Below are 24,537 nucleotides of genomic sequence, written 5' to 3'. Positions count from 1 at the left end.
TGATTCACTACAACATTGCGGTCAGAAGGTGCAAGATGAAGAAGTTAGACTTACATAACCCAATAGGAACAGAATCCGGGCTGTATTTCAAAGAGCACTCAGGATATTCAAAGAGCTTTGGAATAGGCCAGGTGAGTAAGGAACCTGTGCTCTTCTGACCCTCAGACTGACTCGACAGCCCCAGAGAAGAGTGTCTATGTTGACGTGTCACACAGGCCACATATGTGGATGTGCCACAGGCCACTGGCAACTGGTTAGACTTTATACACATCTTGGTTAGCTACCTTGCCTCCTCCTTAGATTATTCTGGAATTGATTACATAATTTGGAAATTAAGATAAATAATGCACAAATAGGAATGAGAGTTCCTACAAAGTCCCTTTGATATAGTAGTTTCTAGGAAGAACACTCCATGGTTAAAAAAAAAAAAAGAAAAAAAAAAGAAAAAGCCAAAGTACATGGAAATTGAGCCAATGAGGGAGAATTTCAAGTTACAGTCTATTTTATCCTAAATACTGAATAATCTTTCACTCTCCGTGAGAGGGTATTAGAGTATGGCATGACTTTGTAAGTCAGAAGCAAAGAGAGTCAAATAGACACTGGGACTACTTAGAGAAACCCAAGTTTGAATATCGGTACCTCTAAAGTATCGACAAATCACTTGAACGGGACAAAGCTTGTTGCCCCTGCTATGTGGGAGCATTGTCTTTTCCCAGGTATTTGTGTGAGTAACACTTGCCTGTCACATACCACCTGGACCATGTGGAGTGTTTTCATTAGCACATACAGACTGATCTCCAGCCAACACCAGCACTTTCTGTTTACTTTAAACGAAGTGCAAAGTATAAATGTTTATCAAATCTGGACTAGACTGCCTAGTCTCCAAAGAGTTTGATTGTGGTTTCTTAAATGTGTTTGAATATGGAAGAGAGCAATTTTGGACAGAAAATAATGAGATTCACTTGAATACTTTTTCTCTTATGATCTGGACTTCCCAAAGAAAGATGAAGAAATTGGCAGGAATTTTCTTATCAAGGATGGTGACTGTGTAATATCACTCATATAAAGTATATAGAGTTATTTTTTTAGGAAATACTTTTTAAGGGTAGTCATTAAAATTTTTTTTCCCCAAGAATCCTCTGTGCTCATATGAAAAAAAGAAAACCTCTCAGCAAAAGTAACATGTATGTAAAGATGAGGCATTAGTGAAGCAACTGGGGAGCATTTGCTGGTGCCAGGCTGCTATCTGGAACATTTGTTTCCTGGAGAGGGTGGTGAGATAAAGTGAGCTCTTTTATCCTCTGCATCCAAAATACAGATGCCTTAAATCCTTTTTCAGTGCAGAGCTCAATCAGAGCTGGAGTTGGACGGTGAAACCACAGATCCTTTGTAACAAGGTCTTTATGTATATGACTGGCTGTACTGAGTGGGTGCAACCCAGCTGAATCTATGTGAATTCCCTGGTTGGTATAAAAATACTTATGGACTTTTCAAAGCAGCTGTACGTTTATTTGAACTATGTGATTCCAAATTCAAAAAGCCAATATATTCAACATTAAAAGCTTATGGAAAATTACAAGTAGACATCTCCAGCTTTTTAAATTTTCTCTCTCTTAAAATATATTTCACTAAGAGTACATCACATATGCATAGCCAATGGTTTATTTGTTTGATGCTAGTCAAAAAGAACTCTAGGAAATTTTCCCCTTCTACTTTTGATATAATTTTAGTTTAAATTTACTATTTTTCTTGATTATAAGTGGAAAGAAAGAACATTGCTGAAAAAATGGAAAATGTAGAACATTATAAAGAAATAAAAATCACCTGTAATTGCAACCCCCAGCTCTAACAAATTTTAATATTTTCGTCTATTTTTTTCTAATCTTTTACCTATGATTGTGTGAATACATACGCATATCTAGATTTCTGTTTGCTTACCAAATTAAATTCATACCTTAACTAAGTTTTGTCCCTGATTTCACTGAATTATACAATGAGATTTTAACATGCCTTTAAATATTCTCTGAGCACAAGATTCTACACTGCTGCATAATATTAGCCTTTAACAATTTCATTACTGTTGAATGTGTAGGTTGTTTTTACTTTTTTGTTTTTTATGAATGACACAGTAATGAGTATTTTGATATACAAATTTGTTATCATATCTCTGATTATTTCCTTTGCATAGTTTCTAGAATTGGAATTGGTGAGAAAAATATAGAAGTAAAACTTTCTTAAGGTTCAAATATATTTTGCCTGTATTCTTATGAATTAATATACCAATGTAAATTTTATAAACTCCCACCACCAGTGGAAAAGAATGTGACTATCTATCTCACCATACTCTCATCCAGACTACTTACTAGTATTAAAAAAGAATAGTTTCTAGTTTGATGTGCCCAAATAGCACCTCAGTGTTGCTTTAATTTGCTTTTCTTTCAAGCTAGTTAAAATAGACATTTAAACATTTTGGTAAGTTGTAATTTCTATGTTTTTTTTAAAAAACTGTTCATTTTCTTTGCCCATTTTCCTTTTTCTATTAATTTAATTTCTTCTTCAGTTTTGGTTTTTAAATAAAAAGTAGATGCTGGTTATAAAAATTTAAACAAAATAGAATTATGAATAAAAATATGAAAATTACCTTCTACCCACCTCTCACCAGTATAGTTTATTTATATATTTCTTATAGAAATTTGCTTTTACAAAATACACAGGCATACATATACATCTATAGGGTGTTTTTTTAAAAAAACATAAATTAGATCATTTGCTTTTTCACTTAAAAGTATATTATAGAGTTATTTATCAGTGTTAATAGATATCCATTTTTAAAAACTCTATAGTATTCTGAAATTTGGGGGCTGTATTGCATAATTTATCTCATCATTTCATTATTTCTGTACACCCTTGTGCATATATATATTTTTTTTTTTATTTTTATTTTTTTTTTATTTTTTTTTTTGTGGTACGCGGGCCTCTCACTGTTGTGGCCTCTCCCGTTGCGGAGCACAGGCTCCGGATGCGCAAGGCTCAGCGGCCATGGCTCACGGACCCAGCCACTCCACGGCATGTGGGATCTTCCCAGACCGGGACACGAACCCGTGTCCCCTGCATCGGCAGGCGGACTCTCAACCACTGCGCCACCAGGGAAGCCCCTGCATATATTTTTATGCTTACTGTGAATGAGGCTCTGGCCCTTTCTATGTATCTTCCCTCTAAATGAATGCAAAATATGGATTTGATTTTCCATATGTCTTTTTCTCAGGGAAGAGGCTTCTGTCCTACAGCTGAGAACATAGTTCTCATCAACTAGTCAGAAGAGCCAAGGGCAAAATAAAGTGCTCTGATAGGCCCTTCTTTGTGCTCAGAAATGACAGCACAGGATTCCTGAAAAAACTGCAGAAGATGTCTGACAGACTTTTCGCATCCCTATTCCAAAATCAGAGAACAGGAGCGCAGCTATTCATGGCTCCAGCAGGGAGGAGAGGGGTGAGTCACCATCTTGCAGCCTGTCCTCTGCTGAACTGGTGGCTTCATGCTTGTAGCTGTTGAGCAGGTTGCCACTGGCCACACCTAGAGACCAGGCTGACCCCTAGGTACCTAGGATAGAGAACTCCAAGGACAGCCCCCAAAGCCTGTGCAGCCAGTAGGCTCTTGGTTTCTTCCTCCAGGAAATAGCCCAAGGACAGCTAGTGTCCAACAGCTGAGCATGGCCAGCCTAGTACCCAGGATTGCGGGTAGGCCTCCAGCCTATGCAGAAGGCTTCTTTACCACGAGACAACGAGGCAAGCCTAGGAACATAGTGTGATGTCTTAGGGTTGAAGACCAGACGCTCAGAAAGGCCATGGATTGAACCCACAGTGGAGATTCATTTGACCTTTGTCTTTGTTTACACTTCCCATAAGAAGACCCTGAGACAAAGCGAAGTTTTCTGCAGCGGCAGGATGAAAAGCAGATTTCTTGTATGTAATTTTGTGACATCATTATCTCCAGTTCCTCCCAGGTCAGGGGTACAAGTGGGGAGATCAGGATCCATACCCAGCTGTGGATTCAAAAGGCCTGGGCACCACTGTCAAGGCTAATAGTAAAGAGAGAACCAGCAAAGTGGTTTAGGACAAGAACCCAGTCAAGTTGAGGAATTTCTCAGAGGTAATACTTTACTGTTTCATTTTATGAGGAAACTACAGATATTAAGAATTTAAATAAGTTGGGTGCTCACTAATAAAATTCATCCTATGTTTAAAATTAAACTTCAGGTACTTCCCTGGTGGTCCAGTGGTTAGGACTCTGTGCTTCCACTGCAGGGGGCACGGGTTCAATCCTTGGTCAGGGAACTAAGATCCCTCAAGCCGTGCAGCATGGCCAAAAAATAAAGAAAGAAAACGAAACTTCAATCTATTAACAAATTAAATTTAAATAATTGAATCTAATATTATGGAGTGCAGAGAGCAGAGTGTGGAGCCTATTACTTCTCACAGAGAGAGGACTCCCACACACCACTCATTCATCTGGGGACACAAACCTCCCATTGTAAAGTCAGCACTGGAGGCAGAGAGACATTCCTGAGGGGCCTGGAGCCCCTAGAACTGCGGTCAGACCTTCAACAGTGATTCTTACACTGTGGTTGGAGGGGATAGAAGAGGGAGGGGTTGAAGCTGAAGACGGAAAGAGCTTTGGGAACTGTAACAGTTTCCTATTGCTGCTGTAGTAAATTACCACATGCTTAGTGGCTCAAAACAACACACTTATTTTCTTACACTTCTGAAGGCCAGAAGTCCAAAATAAGTCTTATGGGGCTAAAATCAAGGTGTCTCAGGGCTGGCTCCTTTTAGAGGCTCCAGGAGAGAATCCATTCGTTGGCTTATCCAGCTCCTAGAGGCCTCCTGCTTTCCTTGGCTCATGGCCCCTTCTTTATAGCACTTCGACCTCTTGCTTCCATCACCACGTCTCCTACTACTGATATCCTTCTGCCTTCCTCTTACAAAAATGCTTGCGATGATCCCGGGCCCACCCAGATAATCCAGGATAATCTCCCATCTCAAGATCCTTCATCACATCTGCAAAGTCCATTTTACCAAAACAGATTCACAGGTCCTGGAGATTAGGATGTGGACACCTTTACAGGGTGGGAGGATGCATTACTCTTCCTACCATGGGTATCATGCTGTTGAGTGCAAGCATATCTATGAGCTATTGAGAACTATTGTAAGTTTCTACTCTGTAGAATGACTTGGACAGATTTTCATGTTAGAAGATATCAGTGACTGTGTAGCATAGATGCAAAGACTCTGGACAGGTCCAGGTGGCAGATGGTGAGGCCCTGAATGGTGAAGGGATAATGTGGATGGAGAAAAGGGGACATGAAAGAGTCATAGCAGAATACAAATATTCAGTCACCCTGAAGGTGAAAATTTGACTGCTTTGTTCTTTTTCAGCCTTTTCTTTGCTGAATGAGAGGGATGGAATGTAATTATTTCTTACCCCTGGGAGGGTTCAAAGACTGAGCCTTCTGTTCTCTTGGAGAAATGGATTTGACTATTTTGGCTGCTTTTGATTTAGGCTCTAGATTTAAAAAGTCTTTGAAGTCTGTTGTAAAAAAACATGGGGTATGGAGAGGAATAGAGGTTGTGGGGATGGGGAAACTGAAGAGAGGAGCAAGAGATGAGCAATACCAGCTGGGACCTGAGAAGTCTGGGAATTAAACTGGGGCAAGTGGCCCAAGAAGGGGAAAAGCCCGGTGCCATGAGAATGGGCCTGAAAAGGGATCTGAGTCCTCCTCCATGATGGCCCAGCAATCACTGAGCCAGAGCCTCCAGCCACGGGAGACAGAGACACTCCTTAGCTCACCAAGTCATTTTGTTTCCCTCCTGGGCACACAAGGAGTTTGCAGTCTCCAGCCCAGAGCATCTGGGTGGGACCATGTGACTGGTTCTGGCCAATGGGATTGGATGGAAGTAGCACGCACCACTTCCAGGCCTGGGATGCAAGACATCATCTACGCTTGATCCTGCTTTCCCTTTCACTACACCCTGTGAATCGACAGGATGGCGAGAACTTGGAGGACACCCGTCCTGGAAAGCTGCTGGAGTACGTGCATTGGACTTTGCAAAAGTAAGAAATAAACTTTCATTGTGTTAAGCCACTGAAATCTGGGGCATGTGTGTTAATGCAGCACTGTCATGACTAAAACACCAATTGATTTTGCTGTTAGTCCCCAAGAGAACATCACTTAGGGGGCACTGGCACCAGACCCACGGAGTGTATAGTAGGAGGGATATATTAGAAAGAAAGACTTTTCTGGGGTTCCCTCTGATTGTTCCCTGGTTACCTACCTCCCCACTGCACCTCAGGATGCCTGTGAGTCCAAGAGGTGTCATATCCTGGACACCTAATAAGATAGTGCGGTGGTGAAAAGGTCTGGCTTGTACTAGGGGTACTGAACTATACATGCAAGGTCTGTCCACAGCAGGGACCGCTGAGATGGGACCACAGTTACCGACACCTTGGACACACCGTGCAATTATTTTTCTAATATTTAAAATTAGAGTGACTAGGACCCACACAAATGCTGCTTGCTGTTTTCATGGATATAATCCCTGAAGCCAGCTTTGTTTTGGCTCCTTAGCACTTGCTGTGTCTCAACCTGGCTTCCCTGAGAGCAGAGACTGAAACAAAGGCTTGTGTGCAGGCTGTTTATTTAGCATGTGATTTGAGGGGCCAGAGGAAGGAACCAGAAAGTGTAAAACAGGGAAGAAGGAAAAACTACTACAAGGCTATTTTATCAAGTTATTAACCACGGTGGGCAACTGGGGCTTGATCCCTTCAGGGCCTGCTGAGGAGTACATAGATAGTGTCAGAACTGTCTACTGAACAATTTGACCAGGAAAAATATTTCTCCATCACCCATTGGTTGAGGTTGGCCCCAGGAGAAAACGACCCTCCTGACTTCAGGGCTGAGTCGTCTGCCCTGGTCCTGGAACAGTGGCCCCGGGGGGCAGGCAGCAAAGGACGCTCAGAGTGTGCTGGAGGCAAGGGGCTCTCAGTGTGAAGCCACACAGTAATTTGCCAAAGTCACGGCTGTGAACAGTGTGAGGCTCAGGGGCTGTGATGCAGGGCCCAGCGGGTGTCTGACACACAGTCCCCTGCCTGCCAGCACCCTGAGCTCTTATGGGGAATTCTTGGGGGCAGAAACTCCTGGCTCTCACCTCCCGTTTCCTAGAAGCTGAAAGCCAAGAGTACTGATCTGTCCTCTGCCTGACCTAAGCGTGAATGACCTTCCTTGGATGGCGTGCTAAAGAGGGAATGGAGGCGGGGAGAAAAGCTCAAGGGCACTCGGCAGCTGCACCAGCCAGATCAGCGACGCAAGTGGAATTGGTGGGATGTTTTAGATGACAAGTTTCCTTTCCTCTGCCCTGTAAGACACTTTGTGTCTTCTTTCTCTCCTGTTATGTTCCAGCTCTCTCTGGGGCCACACACGTCCCTGGTATATCTTCTGCCTCTTTCATTGCTCTTCTACGTTTTAGGCGAAGAGCATAGAGTTGGGAGAAGTGTTGGGACCTTGTCATGGGACAGAATCCCCAAGGTTCCTGTTCTTGCCTCCTTCCTGAGCCTCATGTATATCATTTCAGTATTTATTGCTAAGGGAGGGGGCTTACTTTTTTTAATGACTTAGTTTTTGAGCAATTTTTATTTATAAAATTTAGGTCCTTACCCTTCTTTAGGGCTGGAAGAGAATTAAATTTGTTTGGAAAAAAAAAGTACTGTGTAGTTTGGCCTGCTTCATTCTCTCTAGGCTTGAATTCTTGAATCCATTAGAGTAATACCCCCTTCCCTGCTTTTTTCTTTAAACCAAAACATTTATTTCTCTCTCAGTTAAAAGAAATCTGGCAATAGGCAGCCCAGGGCAGGAATGGCAGTTCCACAACGTCGTTGGGAACCAGCTTCCTTCCAGTCCCCCATTCTGTCATCCTTAGGAGTGGCCCTTATCATAGTCCAACATGACAGCAATACTATTCTAATAGCGTTACTAGGCTAAAAGGCCAGAGAGAGCGAGATACTCAGTTCCACTCATGGGTGAGTGGACAGCTCTGGGAGGCAGGCTGTACATGCCCTGGAAGGTCCTAGCAGGATCAAGTTCAGTTTCCCATGGCTGTGAGCAACTTGATATCATCACCCTGTAGTGGCTTGGGTTGGACAGAGGCCGTTACCAGACCTTGAATCCTGAGAGGGTGTAGCAAGGATGGGGCTCTTTGACGATCATTCTTACACAGTGGCAGCTTCAGCAGCAACATTCTGACCTGACTGTTCTGTGTGGGTGATAGTCCCTCTGAGCTTCCTTGTCCCTGTCATTCCCTCTCTTGAATTTCAGCCTCCTTTTGCATCTATGAATCCCTAGTAATCTTCCAGTAAATTCCCTTTTCCTTAAGTTAGCCACAGTCAGAACGATCACTGAATGAGACAGAAGACAAGGTGGGGAGTGGGAGGGCTGTGGAAGTAGTACCATCCCCCCCAAAAAAAACCCAGTCAATGTGAACTCATCGTGCGACCCTCCACTAATTTGTGTAATAAACTACTGGATTCAACATCGAGTATGCATTATGTGTATCATGGCACATTTTTAAATAGACTTAAATTGTCTATAGAAACCAGCTCTGGAACAATCTTGTTAGAATTCACATTCAGTAGGAAATTAACATTCAGTCAGAAATTAACATTCATGCAGCAGCTTGTCAGTAATAGTCTTATCAGAATAAGAGCATGTCCTTCTGAATTTATACTGACCTAGAGATTGTTCTTGGTCCTGTTTCAATCCCACTTACCTTTAATGACATAATTAAAGAGATATCTGGAAATGTGGATTGAATACACACATTTATCTCAGTTCTCTCCTAAAACCCTGCTCAAAATGATGGTAAAGGAACCAAAAAAAGGCATCCATGCTCAAGGGCAAAGAGAAAGGGAGTGAAAGGAGGATTAGTAACTGACTCATCAGTCAGAAGAAAGCTGACACCTAAACCAGCAGTGGGAGAGAGCAACAACCTGACAACAGAAAAGCTGATTCATGCTACAGAACCCCAGAGGCATCAAGCATTGGAGGTACCAGGTCCCTTTGAAGATGGGAATGTAAAGAGACGCTGAACACAGAAGAATTAGTTGAAAGTCTGGATTTGCAGCAGCCAGACACTCCCTTCCCCAGCACATGCACCAGGCAAACACCTCTGCCCTGCCACAGCTGAAGACTGGAAAGGTCAACCCTGACAAGTTTTGGATCTGAGGACAACAGACACAGCTGAAGCATGAGTGAGGAGGCACTATACTGAAACGACGGGGGATTAAATGGACCTGTTACAAAGGAGCGCCTGACACTCTACAAACTTTAGATAGACTGTAAATAATCAATTGCCATATAAGTTCCAAAAGTTTTAATATCTAAGTGTCTATTTTATTTTATTTTATTTTTTACATCTTTATTGTATTATAATTGCTTTACAATGGTGTGTTAGTTTCTGCTTTACAACAAAGTGAATCAGCTATACGTATACATATATCCCCCATATCCCCTCCCTCTTGCGTCTCCCTCCCACCCTCCTTATCCCACTCCTCTACGTGGTCACAAAGCACTGAGCTGATCTCCCTGTGCTATGCGGCTGCTTCCCACTAGCTATCTATTTTATATTTGGTAGTACGTATAAGTCCATGCCACTCTCTCACTTCATCCCAGCTTATAGCCAGGACATGGAAGCAACCTTAGTGTCCATCGACAGATGAATGGATAAAGAAGATGTGGTACATGTATACAATGGAATATTTATTACTCAGCCATAAAACGAAACGAAACTGAGTTATTTGTAGTGAGGTGGATGGACCTAGAGTCTGTCATACAGAGTGAAGTAAGTCAGAAAGAGAAAAACAAATACCGTATGCTAACACATATATATGGAATCTAAAAAAAAAAAAAAGGTTATGAAGAACCTAAGGGCAGGACAGGAATAAAGACGCAGATGTAGAGAATGGATTTGAGGACACGGGGAGGGGGAAGGGTAAGCTAGGTGTCTATTTTAATGTAACCTTTCTTAGCTATCACGTAGAAATAAAACTTCAGGCCCTCCTAGGACTGAGGCCTGCCTTGCTCCTGATAATCCTCTGCTCTGCAAACATGATGAGTCCATGACCATAGACCCCGGCCCAGGGAAGGAAACCTACTCTTCATAGACCAGCCACCCAGCCTGTGCATTCTTCTAGTGAGTACTTCCAGTGGTCAGCTCTGATCTTTGACTCTTTATAACACAGGGGTTAAAGAGCACAGTCTCTGGAGTTGTGTTGCTTGGGTTCAAACTTTAGCTCTGTCAGTTACCTGCTAGGCAATTTTAGACGTTACTTCCCAGTGCCTCATGTGTTTTCTTAATCTAAAATACATTTTTAGTTATATAATGATAGTTATAATATGCCTACGACTTACCTTGGTCACCTATAAAAAACCATCCATCAAAATTACATTGTGCTCAAAGACAGAATTTCAAGACTTTCATGTTATGAAGTGAATGTTTATGTCCTCTGAAAATTCATATGTTGAAGTCCTAACCCCGGTGTGATCTTGCTGGGAAGTGGGGCTATGGGAGGTGAATAGGTCATGAGGGTGGGGCTCTCATGAATGGGATTAGTGTCCTTATAAAAAAGACCCCAGAGAGATCCTTAGCTCTCTCCTCCATGTGAGAACACAGCAAGAAGACAGTTGTCTACGTGCTAGGAAGAGAGCCCTCATTAGAAACTGACCATGCTGGCACCCTGATCTTGGTCTTCTAATCTCCAGAACTGTGAGAAATAAATTCTTATTTTTTCTAAGCCACCCAGTCTGTGGCAATTTGCTATAGAAGCCTAAACTAAGATACTTCATTTACAAAACCATAAATTACTTTGTTCTTTTCCATGCCTATAGACTTAAATATCAAACAGAATTCTGACTTCATAATTTCTATGAAGTTTTCAGGAATAATTTACTCCATGAGGCTGGATTCCATCGATGTATCTATCTAGAGCCTAGCATATGAATATTTTTGGAATGAATGAAGAGCTTTTTAATAAAATAAACTCCAAAATGTTGTCTACAACATTAGAAATTCATCTCAATTTGGTATTGTTTTGGTTATTATAATTTGCTTCAAAGGTCACATTAAATATATTTCTTTCCTGGTAAACCTTTGGTCAAAAGCAATACAATTCTTATCTGGTCTTGCAGCTTGTTAAAACTAGAGAGAATGTTATGATTATACTGTTTGCCTCCTTGGCATTCTTCATTAATGGATCAAAAAGTAAAGTGAATCGGGCAGCACAGGCTGTGTTACATCACAGGAACAAACAACTCCAAAATCTTACTAGTTTAAAACCACAAAGGTTTACTTCTGGTCAGTGGGAGGTCCTGCTCCATATCTTCCTTATTCAGACCAATGGAATCTCCTCCATCCAGACAAGGGGGAAAGGAACATGACAAAGTGCCCATTGGTTCTTGAGGCTTCCATTCAGAAATGAGACATATCACTTCCACTCATATATCACAAGGCCACACCTGACTTCAGGGGACAGGCAGAAAGGGCACCTTGCCATGTACCTAGGGTGAGCATTCCAGAATTACTGGAGGACACTAATGACTACCAGATAAAGCATTTCACAATTGATTCTGAGCTCAAAGACAGAATTTCAAGACTTTCATGTTATGAAGTGAATGTTTATGTCCTCTGATAATTCATATGTTGAAGTCCTAACCCCAGGGTGGGGGGGTTAGGTTCTCATTTCAGTCTTCTCCTGAATTTCCTTTCAATAATTTTTAAAGTTAAGACAGATTTGGTTGGTTAATAGAATGAGCCATTTATCATGATTATGGAGAGTGAAATTTTCCTGAAAAGACAGAGAATTGGATCTAATTCTAATCTACCGTGTTTGCTTGTGACTACCTGATGATGGAAAACAAAACAACATGGAATCTCAAAGTCTTGTCAGTATAGTCTGACCATGATAGATCAGTGGGTTACAAAGTGTGCAGGACTTCTGTGGAATCTCTAGAATGCAGTTAAGGGTTCAAAAAATGCCTTCTTTTCCAAGCATATCTTTTTGGGACCAGATTTTCTTCATGTACTTTGACCAAGACAACATATTGCAACAGATTGAATACAGAGCAGACATGAGAATCCAATCATTTTTCATTAAGTCAGACATTAAAGAGATTTGCCAAAGAAATTAGTTCTGGAAAATGTAGTTATTTTTATAAAAATACATATTTTTACATTAATGTGCAACAGGTAATTGTTATTCTAAAGGAATTAATAAATATATATATAGTTTAAAATTTTCTCACTTTTGATTTTTAATATAGTAAATGTTGATAGATATAATCCACACAAACTAAAGGTCTTTGGGGCCCTCAATAATTTTTGTTTTAACTTTTTATTTTGAAATAATTATCCTCAATAATTTTTAAGAATTTAAAGGGGTCCTGAGACTAAAAGACTTAAGAACCACTGCCTCAGAAAATACCCTGCTTGGAAAATTTCAATTTAATCTTTCAAAAGAGAGAACTACTAAACAGCATTTTCTCTACAGTGAAGATTTTAAGGATCAATGAGATAATGGTAACAATTTGAATTTACCTACAAAAGGAGCAATTGCATGGTGAATACTCATCTTATTGCTGGGAAGCGTAGTTTGACCTGTCTGTATTGAAATACCAAGTCAACTGTATATCTGGATTACAAAAGAGTATATTCTGTTAATCTACTAAATATGACCTGAGAATAGAACTAGTCACTGAATGAAGATACACACAGCTGCAAATAACTAAAACTCATCTAAAAGAGGCTAAAATTAAAATAAGAAATTTCCTATTTTCATATAAGAAGTCCAGATGTTGGATATTTCCACCGATGATTATTTGATAACCTCAGCAGCATTAAAATGTTCCTAGGATCTTTATATCCTTCTAACCTGCTAGTTTCAGGATCCTGGTTCATATCAGTTCTTATGAGCCCCAAATCCTAATATCAAAGGTAAATATTATACAAGATCAAGAGGTAGAAAATGGAGGAGTGGCATGCTTATTCCCATGCTTTTCTTTTAGGCAGCAAGAAAGACTTTTCCTGGAAGCACCCTGCCACCATAACACTGACTCCTTTTCACATATCATTGGTCAGAATTGGATCACATGACTGCTCAAACCAATCCCTGGCAAGTGGGATGGAGGTTACCATGATTAACTTAGACCAATCATGATTCTCCCTTTGTGGGTGACGAAGGGCTTAGCTTTTCCAAAATCATTTGACTTCTTGATATCTGCACAAAATTGGAGTTCTTTTAGCAAGAATGAGGGTGGGGATGGAGAATACCTATGGACTAGGGAACCAGTAGGTTCCTGCAAAATCATGACAACTGAAATGTCTCATTGTGGTAACCAAGACTGTTATGAGATAATAGATAAAATTCAGAGACGTTTTATAAAGATCATAGTTGCCTGTTTTCCTTCTTTTAATTAATCAGTTGTCATTGAGAGCTTAATGAATGCCTAGCAGCATTAAACATACAGTCTCAATTTTATAAATTTTTATTGATAGTTCATTCTTAGCTTGTAGTCTATAATTTATTCAATAATAACAAAAAGTCAATTCTACTCAATTTAATACTACAACATTTTTGTTTCCTTACTTAAATTATTATGCATGTGTTACTGCTGATACATTATAGTATCACATCTTTTACACTTAATGTTTTCAGTTAAAATTTGGCTCCCCATTAAGCTGAGAACATTTATATATTTAAAGAATGTAAATTTCATTCCATAAGCCAAGTAATTCTCTAAGTAATTAGTAAAATTCAGAAACAAATACAGAGAAAATACTATTCAACATGTCCTTCCTTTTCTAGAGCAACCCACACACCAGCTGTCTGGTCTCCCACTAATAGTATGAACCAACAAGAGCAGGTAGATATTTTCTGCTATGATTCTATATGGTCTGGCTACAGCAGGAATGATTTATAGATCATTTAGGAAATAGTCCTCTGTCATTTATCCTTCAAGCCTCAGCTTATATGTCATCTCTTCAGAGGCCTTACCTGACCACCCTGTTTAAAAGAGGCCTCATCCAACTACTTTGTATTAAATCACTCTTCTAATTTCGCCTATAGCACTCTTGCAAATATCTGTAATTATCTTGTGCATGCATTTGTTTATTTTCTGTTTCCCAACTAGGATATAAGCCTTATGAGAGCTGGAAAACATGTTGGCCTTATTTTACACTGTATGCTCAAAGCTTAATACAGTTCTTGACACATAGTGGCTGATCAATAGATATTTAATTGAATCTAGTTTTCTTTCCTGAATCATCTATTTTATGTTATATTCTGAAAGCAAAATTTAAAATTAAATCTTGGTGCTTATCATATTTTGGCCATTGATATGTAATAACATAGGATATTAAAATTGTATAGTTAATGGATATTTAACATAAGGTGTCAGATGTGGTGAAACATTGTAAAACATAGTTATACAATGGGACAAATCAATCTCTTTTTATGTCAAACGGATACTTTTTTATAGATTGTATTTTTATTTCATACCATTTATTAAGTATGAGAAATTAACCTATTTGGGGCTAACACAGAAGTTTAGAAATGTCAAGAAATGAGGCCATCAAGAACTCACAGTACTCTATTTGTCCAAATCTAAACTTCAGCAAATATTTTGTATCTTCAGTATACTTTGGGGACCACCTCTCATGAACTCTCATTGTGGTTTTAATAATATACATCCAGCTGTAACTATAATACAAAGCATGGAATATTTTAGGCCATTAAATATTATACTTTTTTTTTTTTTTTTTTTTTTTTTTTGCGATAGGCGGGCCTCTCACTGCTGTGGCCTCTCCCCCTGCGGAGCACAGGCTCCGGAGCACAGGCTCAGCGGCCATGGCTCACGGGCCCAGCCGCTCCGCGGCATGTGGGATCCTCCCAGACCGGGGCACGAACCCGTGTCCCCTGCATCGGCAGGCGGACTCCCAACCACTGCGCCACCAGGGAAGCCCCTATTATACTTTTTTGTTATTAATGAAGTAAGCAAGTTACTGAAGGGGTACAATGGAATCTGGCTGTTTTCAATGGAGATATTCCCATGTATGAGTGTGATTAGCACAGACTTGCTAAATCTCTCTCTGAGCCATCTGTGAGCACCTTCTTGGTTTAAAACAACACACACTTGCTCTGCTCACTTCTTAGTTTTTGCCAAAACTGTTATCTTTATCTTACACCTGGGAAGATTCTCAAATGCCTGAAGTTTGGAAACACCACCTTTCACTAAGCATCTGATCCTCAGACTGAAAAAAGACCTCTATTAAAGTCAACTATCTCAAATGAGATTTTATTGGCATAAAATGTTGACCACAGAAGTGCCAGTCCAACTGTAAGGGGAAGAAAAGAGAATTTTAGCTTACTATTAGGTTGAGAACACATTTATGTGTTTAACTTCCTAATAACGCAAAATAAAATTCCTGGTCACTTGAGTACACTGGCTTGTTCTTTGGTTCCAACTCAAGTTAGGGTGATTCAAATGCTCCTTTTTTAATGGCCTCAGTGTGAGGTCCTAGGTTCTGGCAAATCAGCAGTAGTGGAGACATTGCTGACAAAGGTCTGGCAGATAATTTGTCACTGCACTCGATGCTTTGGAGGCTGAGGTCCTTACTGCAGACCCAATACAATCTTTTCTAAAAAACTTGCTCTGATCGCCATGGAGCAGGGGTCCTCAACCCCCGGGCCACGGACTGGTGCTGGTGAGCGAGCGAAGCTTCATCTGCCGCTCCCCATAGCATTACCACCTGACCCATCATCCCCGCCCCTCGAGGAAAAATTGTCTTCCACGAAACCGGTCCCTGGTGCCAAAAAGGTTGGGGACCGCTGCCATGGAGGATCCATCCACATGGAGCCTCAGGGAGACTGCACTGCAATAAAACTACCTAGAACTGTCCAGAGACCTGTGTAAATACAAAGTCTGCTTTAAAACAAATTCTAAAGTGATCATAGACATTATAGCAATCACTTTTTCTACCAAAGATGCATGTTTTTGAAAACCAGCCAATCAGAAACATCTAAAATAAGCTTCATTCTGACCGCGGTATTTAGTTCTTCAAGTCTAGACTGAGTATGGTTAGGAATCCATCCTTTAAGGTCATATTTAAAGTGGGGACTTTTTAGGCATTTCAAGGTATTTATTTCTCAGCAGAAGTTTAAGCATATGTCATAATGATGGCATTTCCATCATAATATATGTTGCTTCATACCCATCTCTGCAAACCCATCAAAATCTGCACAAATGACTGTGGAATGGTAGAATAAGAAGAGTCTATCAAACACACTTCCCTCTGCTTCAATTCCAAAAGTTCAACTTTTATTATAAATCAAGCAACCGAAAATCAAAGTTCTGAAAACTTAATTGCCTTCCTTAAATCTTAGTTTTAGTTTAACCTTTAGAATGATCTAATATGCCATGACATAGGCATTTCCATTTTCTATTGTATTTGTACACAATTCACCCATTTTAACTGTGCAAGTTAATAATATTAGTAAATTACAGAGTTGTGCAACCATCACTACAATCCAGTTTTAAAACATTAACACCCCTTCAAAAAGAGCCCTCATATGTATTATGTTCAGGGTTTTATATTGCCTTTTTCACAGCTTTTCTGTGTGAAAACATAATTACATCATTGAAATAAAATACCCAAAATGTTAATAAGTTTGATTCTGTTGGCATTCAGACACAAATGAATCCTTTTCCCAGAAAGGAACACATTTTATATGTACAATCTTTTAAAAAGGAGTCTAGCTAGGTAGGCAGCCATTATCATTTAAAAATAATAATATTCATAAGATCACAGATAAAAGGGGATGTACAGGAACTGAGACTGCCCCTGCTTTTGTACGAGCAAAACCAGCCTTATTCTGGAGGCACATGGTGGCAATAGCAGCTGTGAGTCACTGTCTTCCCTGCATCCCTTCACACTGCTGCTTCTCACCTCAGTCTCTAAGTGGAGAATAAGTCATGCCCGAGCTGAGGTTATCCTGTCCATGGAAAAGATCAGGGAAACATCAGGTCACATTCAAAATGGGAAACTAGTTGAAGCTCTAATTTTTCTTTTCATTGGTTATAATTTTCTGGATAAGATAGAAGCCCTTTTCCATTGTTTTTATGTGGTCTTGATTTTTTCCATGCTTCCTCCTCAGGGACTTTCACCTAGCACCCTCTCTCCAGGACATGCTCCCTTTCTTTCATCCTGTAGTCATTCAAAAATCCAAAGATTAAAAATAAAGCATGTTGCGTACACATGCACCATGTGTAAGGTGAATTTATAATCCTTTCTTTTTAGTAAAATATAAAAGCTGGTGGCTTCAATGTCTGTTAGAATGTAAGCTCCATGAAGGTAGGGAGTTCTGTCTGTTTTGTTCACTGATGTATCCCAAGCTCCTAGAACAGTGCCTGGCACACAGTGGGTGTTCAATAAGTACCTGTTGAAGGAATTAAGGTTTTTATATTTTTAATCTAATTTTAATCCTCATTGTTGTGCTATGGAAAGCATATTGATATGCTATATACAGCACATATTTTAGGAACGGATAATTTCCTAGAAACGTACAACCTACCAAGACTGAATCATGACGAAATAGAAAATCTGAGCAGACCAGCTACTAGTAAGGAGGATGAATCAGTAATCCAAAAACCTCCCAATGAACAGCTATAAAAATAAAGGAAATCCTTTGCAACATTTGCAACAACATGAATGGACCTTGAGGATGTTATGCTAAGTGAAATAAGTCAGACAGAGAAAGACGAAAGTACTGTATAATCTCACTTATATGTGGTATCTGAAAAAAACCCCAAAAGACAAAAAAACCAAACTCATAGATACAGAGAAGGGAATGGTGGTTGCCAGAGGTGGGGATTGGGGAGGGAGGTTGAAATGGGTGAAGGTGGTGGAAAGGTACACATTTCCAGTTATAAAATAAATAAGTCCTGGGAATGAAATGTATAGACTGGTGACTCCAGTTAATAACACTGTATTGTATATTTGAAAGTTTCTAAGAGAATAAATCTTAAAAGAGAAAAATGTGTAATTACGTGTGACGATGGATGTTAACTAGACTTATTGTGATGCTCATTTCACAATATATACATACGTTGAATCATTACGTATGCCTGAAATGAATATAATATGTCAATTATATGTCAATTTAAAAAGCACATAATTTAAATGTACCAGTGATCTCATACAGACTTCTAAAATAAACTTAAAATGTAATAAGAATATTGATTGGCTTTTGCCACATGGGAAATCAGCTTCAACGTCTGTATAAATAGGTGGCAGAAGTGGAATAAATGTATAAATGGAAGATTTAGGATCTTCTATCTCTAATAGTCCATATCTCTATTTCTCAGTTTGTCTGAGTTTGATCAAGTATAAATCTTGCCCTATTTTCATTCATTGGTTCTCCCTTTTTTCCTTCTAGGAATTCATTCTTTTTTTTTTCCTTCACAATTTTAAGACAACTGATGTTCTCTTGGATTTACGTCTCATCATCACAATACACCCATCCTTCCCTGCACCATTTCTAGTCCCCTTGATTAAAATTGTTTCTCGAGTGTTCCCAGACATGGATTACTATCATCACTGAGACACACTTACAGTTGCATGAGAATCCTCCCCAGGGCTATTGATCTCATTGCTTCCTTCCCCCCACAGCACCATGAGCCATTGTCCAGGTCCAGTGCCCTCTCTCTAGACGCTTCTCCTCCCCTGCTTCCTCTCTTCATCTTATCAACATTCTCCTGTCTCAGGACTTCCCTGATGGTGCAGTGGTTAAGACTCTGCGCTCCCAATGCAGCAGGCCTGGGTTTGATCCCTGGTCAGGGAACTAGATTCCACATGTATGCTACAACTAAGAGTTCGCATGCCACAACTAAGGAGGCTGCCAGCTGCAACTAAGACCTGGCACAGCCAAATTTAAAAGAACTATTTTGAGCTCTGGAAGACCATTAACTTCCCTTTAAAAAAATTCTCCTGTCTCTTGCACACTAAAAACAAAACCCCTCTACTGACCCAGGCTTCCCCTTCTCTCTCTTTTCCTGTAAAATGTAGCATCATCTCACTGTTTTTATTTCTTTACCTCTATAGCTCAACTAACTGTAAAAAATCTTTCACTCCCATTCACTCAAGATGGTGTTTTAAAGTCACTTATAACCCCTTAACTGCCAAATTCAATTAACACATGTCCTTATCTTGTTTGACCCCTTGGTAGCATTTAATACCTTGGACCTTTCCTTCCTTGTTAGAATTCTTTCATCCCGTGTTTCCACCACCCCTGCTCTATAAATGCACCTTCTACCACCTTCACCATTCCTTTAAAGTGAGCGTTTTTCATTGGTTTTGTTTTTGTTTTATTTTATTTTTGCGTACTCTCTCATTTTACAAGCAAATGTTGCTTTCCAGAGCTCTGTCCTTGCTCCTGTTCTCAAGCTTACAAAATTTCTGTGGGAAAATTATCAACTCCTATCGTTTTAATTTCTACTTTTTTTAATGATTCCCACATTTAAATCTTTAGCTGTAAACTCTCTGATAAACTCCAGATCTCATATTTCTGGTTGTCCTCTGGATATCTTCTCAATATATGTTTTCCTAATCCTTCTAAAATCTATTAATTTTATTCCCTTCTCTGTGTTATGACAACCGGCCACGTTCTAGAGGAAAGAGGCTCCATCACGTTTTATCCTTAAGTGAAGATGATGTGCAGTAGATCCCCCACCAAACAAAAGTGAATATATGACCTGAGTGAGAAGTAAATGTCTATTATTTTAAGCCTATGAGAGTTTGGAGTTATTTGTTATTGAAATCTAGCCCAGCCCGACCTGACTGATTCAAGATCTAAAACCAAATTCATTGTTGCTTCCTTGAGCACTATTAACAGAATGAAAGAACATAAAAGCATCTCACTTGCTCTTCCTCCTATATTCCGTTCTCCTCATCTTTTTTGAGCCATCAACCTCAACCCACTTAAGCAGGCTAGAAACCTGGAAGCATATCTAAACTTCACGTTCATGTCCACCCACATTTTATGATTCAGGTAGTTCTGTAGATTCTAAGTATCCGTCAAATATATTCTTTCATTCCCATTCTTAGTATACGTCTTCTCATTATCTGTTGCCTGAACTATTGCAATGAGCTTGTAAATGATTTACTTGTCTCTAGTGTCAGACTTCCCCAAATCCATATGGCTGCCAGAGTAATTTCTATAAAATGAAAACTTTGATTATTCCACCCTCCTGCTTAAAATCTCTCACCAGGGCTTACAGAATAAAGCTTAAGTGCTTTATCATGGTATATTAGACTCAAATAGTCCAAGCCTTTTCTCCCTTCTCAGCCACATCTCGGCTCCAGCAACACCTACTCCCTAGAAGCACTGCCCCTTCTCCCACTCCTGCACCACACACACACACAGACTCCACTATTTTTGACTGATTCTTCTAGAAATCCCAATTTTGGTTTCTTTTGCTTTAAGAAGGCTTTCCTGGTTGCAACAAACAGACTTATCAATTCCCTCCCTTGTACTACTTCTTTGCTTAAAATGTGCTTTTGTTATTGAACGTGGCAATTTAAAAGAAATCTTTGCTCATGTGGCCATTGTGATGGCCATAGATGGCAGTGACTGTGATCCTCTTGAGAATAGGGGGATATCTTATTCACAATTATATCTGGAAAGTGCAGACCTTAGCACATTACAGATACCCTAAAAGATGTTTACAAAATGGATACGATAAACCATTTCATCAGATAGCTTAGCATGTTAAGTGTTTAAATTTTTTATATAACAAAATTTACTGAGAGTTTACTATGTGTCAGGCACTGTAGCAAACATTCTATAAGTTTTATTTTATTTAGCCTAACAATACTTCTAGGGCACTGAGACATGCATTAGATACCTATCCTCACTGATTTCACTAACTGAAGCAAACCCTTTCTCACCTTCCTGATAGGTAGATCATTATAGGCCCTTGGGTATTAATTAGATGGATTTCTTTCCTACACAGTAATTGAATGGATAGCAGAGACATTATAGCCTACATTTGGGGTTCTTCTCTACAACTTTCAAGAGGAAGTTCAGCTCTATTATTTAAAACATTTTGACAAAAATCATGACATTTATATATCATCTTTTCTTGGAAGCATAACTTTTTTTTTTTTTTTTTTTTACCAAGATTCATGGACCTCTGTGATAAGTAAGGGGTAACTTAAATAAGAGAAACAGGCACAGAGAGGTTGACTAAGTTATTCCACATCATAACTTTCCAGGATTTCATTATTATTCCACACATACCCAACACCCACAAAAGAAGTTGCTAATTATCACTGAGTGACAAAATGCCAAGAGTGACAGAATTGTATAGATGACACTCAAGACTTATCTTTGGAGGACACTGATAAGATGTTGTGGAAAATCGCAAAGATGAGAAGACAGAGTAGAACTCTATGCCAAAATCCTATGACTCCAGGCTCTGGTCCTCTAGGTTGGAACATTCAGTCTTTTACAATTAAACTCTTGTGAATCTTTAATCTTCAAATACTAATAGGCAGATGGAGGAACCTAGTCTGTCAGCACATTAAAAAGCAAACAAATCCTCCCCAAACCTATATTCCTTTCGTAAGGAGTGCACAACCAGTGGCATTTGCTGAAGGCGAAAAGCCGTGAGACTGTCGAGCAGTGATGACACGCCACTCGGCCTTTTTTTTGGCAGAAATACACAAAACGTGTAGAATCGCTTAAGTTTAACCCGTCCCAGCCTCTTCACTAGGAAACTGGCCGCTCGGGCGAATGTTGTTTTCCACCCCCCGCAGACAAGTGTGGAAGGGCGATTAACACTCGCTTGACAAACCCGCTCCCCTGGCCATTTGGGAGTTGCACGCGTTCGCCCCCGGGGTTCGGGCCGCTGCGCCTTCACGCGCAGCCTTTTTGTTTACGCGGCCGGCAAGGGAGAGAGGGGAGGAGAGGGAGAGGACGTGTAAAGATGTAGCGGGCCGCGGGGGCTATATAAGGCTTCGGGCTCGGGCCGGGTGGATGCCAGGGGCCAGCCTGCCCATGGAGATCGCGGAGACCCCGGAGACCCCAGGCGGCCAGCGCGCGCGCCGCCGCCTCCAGCTGCCCGCCGCTCCCGAACGCCAGACGCGGCGCGGGGGCGCGGACTCCGGGTACCGCGTCTCGGCCCCGCCCTACGCCTCCCCCGCTCCATCCGTCCCGCCTGCGCCTCCCCAGCTCCTCCCCTCCGCTCTCTCACCCCCGCACCCTCCAGGCCCTCCCTCAGATGCAGTCGGTTCTCCCGGGTCGGGGCTCACGGCTCCTCTGCGCGCCTTCCGCTGCCCACCTCGCAGATCCGCAGGCTTCTGGAGACCGTGGGTGGAAGACAGTGGCGAGGAGGAGGAGGCGCCGCACCACGCCGCGGAGGCGGTGAGTGAGCCGCGCCTCCCGGGGTCGCTGTTCATCGACCAACGCCGGCTACGCCGGGCCCCAGGGAGACGCGCGGCTGGCCTTCCCCTCGCTTAAGATCGCGCCTGCTGGTGGCCATACCGGTGGCCCTGTCGGTGCTGATGCGACGAGTGCGTCCTCCACAGCTACTGGCACGCACAGATCGGGCCGGGAGCGAGGCTACTGAGAGCCCCGCGGTCACATTCCCTGCAGACGCAAGGAAAGCCTGGTCGCCAGGGTTTGCAGTTTTTTTAGAAGGTGAGTGCTAACTTCGATCCATTTCCTTACACCCCCAGATGCCAGATGGCCCCGGAATAACGGACGCCTCAGGAAAGCTTTCCCAATACAGACACCCAGTCAGGTGAGTGACAGGCCTCATCGAAGGTCTGTCTGCAGCCACAGGGAAGAGCCGGGGGCCTCGTCCAGCCCTGCTCAGCAGCTGGTCCTGAAGTTTTTCTCTTTTGGAAAATCTATCTTTAACGTTTCTTTATCTTCCTCGTCCCAGAGGTCCTTTACTCATCGAACTGGAAAATGTAGGAGCTCACGCTGTCCCCTAAAAGAACTGTTAATCAGTGCACACTTAGTAAACGCTTAAAAACTATATTATGAAGAAGGAAAGTGGACGGTGTAGTAAAAGTAGAACGGTGACATCTTGTGCCTCCCAAACAATTTCTTTTTAATGCCAAAGGGTTCAAGTGAAATTGACTTCACACCAGGCTTAGTGTGTATATTCTTATTCTCTTGCAAACCAGAAGGAAGAATGGTATTAACAATCATGGTTTACAGCAAACTGAACAAATCGAGCTTGACGTGTAAGAGAAAAAGGAAATATGATGAAAATCCTAAAGAGTGCTAAGGATCCCCAAAGGGACCAAAAGTTATTTGACCTAACAATTAGGAGCTGGTTTACTGTTCCTAGCTACTGGGAAGTCAGCCTTCCTGCAAGATTCTTTGTAGCTTTTAATCAGGTGGAAAGTTAATTCTGCTATTTGCCTGCCTTAGAGAGCTGTTAGATGAAGAGCTATATAATGTTTGTAGAATGTGTATATGTTTATAATAGCACATAGTAGTTGATACATGTTGATTAATTTCCTATCCTTTGCTAGAACTTGTGAAGGACAGAGAAAAAAATAATCACAGCCCTTTGGAAGTGTTTTAATAGTTTAGCTTGGTCAATTTTATGCCTAACTCTGTCAGAGGGGGTGGAGAAGGGTCAGGGAAGTGTGTATCATAGGTGTGATTACCTGGCTGAGTCTTGAAGTTAACCAGATGGATGGTAGGCTGGGAACGTAGGAGCAGAAGAAATAGCTTAGAAAAAGAGAACAGCATGGTTCCTTCTGGGAGCATGGAACTGGCATTTGAGTGTGTGAAGCTGTGGTGATTTCACCAGGGAAGCCAGAGGCCAGGTACACCTTGGTACAAGAGTTTTGTCCTGATCCTGTGTGTGGCATTGGGAACTCATGGACTTTATTCTGTAGCTAGTATTGGGGATTACTCAAAGGATTTTAACCAAAAGAGTAATGTGATCAGATTTATGTTTCAGAAAAATCACTAAGGAAATGGTATATAGCTTTAGTTAGAACACCAAAAGTGAAATTGGAAGTTATTGCAGTTCAGGCATTGGAAGCGAGGTTGGGACTGGGTGAATCTGGGGAATACTTAGTTGACACAGTAGATTAGGCTTATGATGTATTGGATATGGTAGGTAAAGTAGAAGTAAAAAGACAGAATGACGCCCGAGTTGGTGGAACTGTAGATCTGGGGAGCAAGATACTGAGTTGAATTTTCCATTTGTCATATTTATTGTGCCTATGGTGCCTCCAAATAGATATTCCAGTAGAGAGCAGCATATACAGGTCAGTGGTCCAAAGTCAAGTTCTTAAGTGGAAATACAGACAGACTTGGGAACCTTTGGGAAATGAACAATTGGGGAAATCATGGCAGTGGGTCAGGTCATCTGGAGGAGTGAGAGAGGAGAGATGATCACTCTTGATA

This window comes from Hyperoodon ampullatus, assembly GCF_949752795.1.
Source record: "Hyperoodon ampullatus genome assembly, chromosome: 12".
Taxonomy (NCBI): Eukaryota; Metazoa; Chordata; class Mammalia; order Artiodactyla; family Ziphiidae; genus Hyperoodon; species Hyperoodon ampullatus.
The sequence above is the reverse complement of the archived record's forward strand: the minus strand, read 5'-3'. Positions refer to the sequence as shown.